Source organism: Odocoileus virginianus, chromosome 26 (assembly GCF_023699985.2).
Source record: "Odocoileus virginianus isolate 20LAN1187 ecotype Illinois chromosome 26, Ovbor_1.2, whole genome shotgun sequence".
NCBI classification, from domain to species: Eukaryota; Metazoa; Chordata; class Mammalia; order Artiodactyla; family Cervidae; genus Odocoileus; species Odocoileus virginianus.
The window spans coordinates 31,546,960-31,551,344 of NC_069699.1; the positions used below are offsets into that span (position 1 = coordinate 31,546,960).

At 37.9% G+C, this 4,385-nt stretch overlaps 1 non-coding gene across 1 annotated transcript; it reads right to left on the reverse strand.

Annotated features, from left to right (window-relative positions):
* Window positions 1–993: 993 nt before the first annotated feature.
* On the reverse strand, window positions 994–1,119 carry LOC139031318 (small nucleolar RNA SNORD22). Its single transcript, XR_011483799.1, has one exon. It is a non-coding gene; the product is annotated as a small nucleolar RNA SNORD22 (small nucleolar RNA).
* Between the last annotated feature and the right edge of the window lie 3,266 nt (window positions 1,120–4,385).

Here is a 4,385-nt window from a genome sequence, read left to right on the forward strand (position 1 = left end):
AGTGAGAGAGTGGGGGGAGATAAGAGTGTTCCAGACAGAGGGAAGAGTATGTGCAAATCTTATCATGGGAGCAGAGAGTGTCCATGACTCTGAATAAAGGTCACTGTGACTGAAATACCTGAGGAGGGGGAGTGTGATAAGAGATAAAGTTGGTGAAGAAAGCAGTGGCTATATTAATATTTCTCTTCATCCTAGAAGCAGTTACATTAATTTCAATTATCACTGTCTTAGAGCAGCAAATGTTGATCATTTATAACCATTAGAATTATTATCTCTGTTATCCATTGTGCAATATCCAACAAGTCTGAATTCAAATACCTGTATGGCCTAGTGGAGCTACTAGTGTTATTCTTGCTGTTGGCTTGTGATCTTTCTTGCCCTTGTTTTTGAAAGTATTATTTTAAAGTACCCAATAATGCTTTCTGATTCTATATTTTCTCTACCTAATCATCTGTCCTAGTGGTGGCTGGCACAGTGCTTCATGCTTAGCCAGTGATCAGTAGATGCTTGCAGGGTGGTGAGGGAGAAATAATTGAGCTTAAGGTTGCCAGAGTCCTTCTAGAATGCAAAATGCAAAGGCCTCTGAAGGAGTCACTGAGAGAGCCATGTGCTAGTATCTCACAAATTTCTTTCTTTAAAAAAAAACAAAAACAGAAAACTTTTATTTAGAAAAGCTGAAATGATTGTATGCTAATTTGAACAGCTAGTTTGTTTAAAAAAAGTCCTTTTTTTTTTTTTTTTTACTGCACCTCAAGGCTTGTGGAATTCAAGTTCCCTGACCAGGGATCAAATTCAGGCCTCAGCAGTGAAAGTGCAGAGTCCTAATGACTGGCACACCAAGAATTCCCAAGACAATTCCATTTTTTTTTTTATATCCTCCAAGAGTTGGAATCCACTGAGTATGCTTTGTTCTTTCTTCAATACTGGAGGAAAACAACTGATTTTTTCAAATAGTAATTTGTTCTTCCCTTTGCCATGTTTAAAATTCTTATAATTCCTCAGACAGTTCCTTCTGGAAAAAGCTTTCCTCTTCTACTCTGGCCAGCCCCAGTGGGTTCACCTTTACATGCTCTGGGACTCTGACAGGAGGTAAGATGCATGAATGTTTCTTCACTGGGAACAAATTTATGATGCGAGAAAAGAGAAAGAGAATGGATCTATGAACACTCTTTCAGATTGCAGTATATTTCCCTCTAAATTATTACTACTTCTTCAGTTGACTTCTGCTTTCTAAAATGATTCCCCTCTTTTTAAACCCACTACGTTGCCATTATCTGGGTTGGGTGTTGACCGACGTAATCAGAGTTGACAGTACATCAACCTGATTTGAACCTACCTCCTGTCATAGGAATGTGAGATTCTGAAACATCAAACAGCATTGTGATAGATCGTTCACTCCTGTGTTGGAGATAATTGTTTCCTCAGAGTAGTAGAAGGCTTTATAATAACTTGGCTAAAACCCAGGAAGCTCGTTAGGTTCATTTCAGATCTGCAGAGCTTCACAGAACGGTTTCAGTGTACAGGACACTGTCATATGTGACAAGTCAACAGGTACTATTCTAGTCCTCACAAATCCCATGCACAAATGTAGTTCTCATTCAAAGCAGATCTGATATTTACTATAGTAATCAAACACATGGAAAGCTTTGGGAACGAATGTGAAAGAACTCTGTAGAGGAGGTTAACAGTTGGTGTCTTATGTTTTGACCTAATTTGTTTAAGCAACTACATCTGTTGAGGGCCAAGTCCTGTGCTGGGTGCTGGAAATTGGAAGATGGGACATTTCTTGCCCTAGAGAAGCTCACAGGCTAGTGATGAAGACATAAATAGATCACTGTCATGAAATGTGGCAACTGTAGCATTAGAGGTATGTGTGTAATTGTAAAGAAGCACAAAGGAGGAGGACTGGAGCCTAGAGTAGAGCTAAGGTCATTTCTCAGTGTAGTTATTAGGAACTGGATCCTAAAAAATGAATGGGTAAGGGACAGGACAGGTCTCGATAAGGACACAGAAAGCAGTGGGAAGTGAGTGTGTAAAAACACAAAGGAGTAGAAAGTGTCTTGTTTGAGGATTGACTAGTCATTCTGCATTCCAGAACTACCCTCTTCCAACAGGAGGAAATGCTAAATAAGTTGTAGGAAAGTTGTAAGCAGACCTAAGAAATTTGGATATTATAGGGCATTATGTGTCAATGAAAATTTCAGCCAGTGTCATGATCAAATACACTTTAGAAGAAGCACAAATGAGAGGGATCTGGAGGCAGGAGACCAAAATGTGAGGCACATGCTGTGACCAAGCAAGAAGAGGTGAGGGCAGGGCTAGAGTTAAAGGGGCACTGTTGCTGCCCACTTGCCTCAATATCCCATGCAGGCAGAAGAGAGAAAGGTGTTCTGCTGTTTTTCTCTTTCTGGACTGGCTGCCATAATATACACATTTAGAATGTAACATGTGTTAGGTTGCTCAGAGATTTTGTCAGTGTTGTTGAACTGAGTTAATTTTCTTTTTTTTTTTTAGCTGATTTTCTAAAGGAACCAGAATCAAACTCAACTAATCATGGACATCAAGATTTTCAGTTCTCATCTGCAAAATGGGGATAATTATAGGACCTTCCTTGTAGGGCTGACCTGATAATTAACTGAGATAATGTCTGCCAAGCACCTGACTCTGTGCTGACCCACAGTAAACACATAGTAAGTGTTATTCATCATTACTAACGGAGAGTTAATAAGCATCTAGTCTGAGCCATTGAATACTAAGCCAGGCAATAAAGTAATGAGGAGCATGGGGCTTACCAGGTGGCTCAGTGGTAAGGAATCCACCTGCCAAGCTTGAGACCCAGTTTTGATGGCTGGGTTGGGAAGATCCCCTTGAAAAGGAAATGGCAACCCACTCCAGTATTCTTGCCTGGGAAAATCCCACGGACAGAGGAGCCTGTCCGTGGGATTTTGTTCTTGGTGGACTGTAGTCCAACAACTTAGCAACTAAACAACAGCAGCATGAAGAGAACAGAGACCTACTCTTAGTCTCATAGTCTACCTGGAGAAAACAGTACATAAAGAAGTTATTACAAGAATGGGACAGGTTGAAATAAAGGGTATGGGGAAGGTGTTAGAAGTTATAGAAAAGAATGTTCACCCTCTGACTAGAAGGACAAGGTGTAAGAGTTTTGGGAGAGAAGGCCATTTGCACCTGAGCACAAAGACTACATGAAGAAGGCATCCCAAGCAGTTGAACAGAGCCTTTGTACCCAAAGCAGATTCTCTGAACCAGCAGCATCAGAATCAGCGGCATTCGGAATTTGTTATTAATATAAATGCAGATTCTTGGAGCCCACCCACACTACACCTAGAATCTGCGTTTTAGCAAAAACCTCGGGTGTCTGTGTTAAATTTTGAGAAGCAGTACAGAGATGTAGTTGTGAAAATTAACTTGATCACTATAGAATGTGTTACTTGCTGAATCCAAATGACTTATTTTAAAAATTAAAATATAATGGGTGAAAAATTGGTATTTTCCCTTTTATAATTAATTTTTGAGCTAGAGTACATTTCAAAAGGAACCTATATGCCTAACTAACCAATGGATCAGAGAAGTTCCCAGGGAAATTAGAAAATCCTTAGATGAATGAAAATAAAAAATAACTTATTAAACTTCTGGGAGACTGCTAAAGGAGTTCCTAAACTATAACATAGGCATTTATTATAGCTGTAAATGCCTATATTATAAGAGAAGAAAGGTCACAAGTCAGTAACATAACTTTCCATATTAAGACACTCTGGGGAAAAAAAGAGCTAACTAAACCTAGACCTAGCAAAAAGAAGGAAATTATGAAGAATAGAATGAAAATTAATTTTAAAAAGAATAGAAAAACAATACAAAAATTGTTGAAACAAAAATTTGATTCTTTTAAAAGATCTATAAAATTGATGAGTGTTTTGCTGGAATGATCAGAAAAAGAGAGAAGACTCAAATTTCTAAAGTAAGGGATGGTCACAGAGAGTCAGAGATGACCAAGCCATTAAGCACAGCACAGGAATGATCAGTAAAGTTCAGGGAACATAGTAGGTATATAATATGTAAAATGTTAAATAAGTGAATGAAAAATGATGTACAATAAAAATTAAGATAATGGTATTATAATATTAGAGTTTTAAAATGACTCTATGTTATCAGATGGATGTGAAAATTTGAAGTAAACAGAAGGAAAATTCTGTGGGACAGGATTATTGGAGAAGAACCTCAGATAAATATATTCTGGGATATAGATCGTTGTTAATGTGCGGAAGATTTAACATTATTAAGATGACAGCACTCCCCAAACTGATTTTCAGATTCAACAGAATTTTTATAAAAATCCCAACTGAATTTTTTTTTTACATAAATTG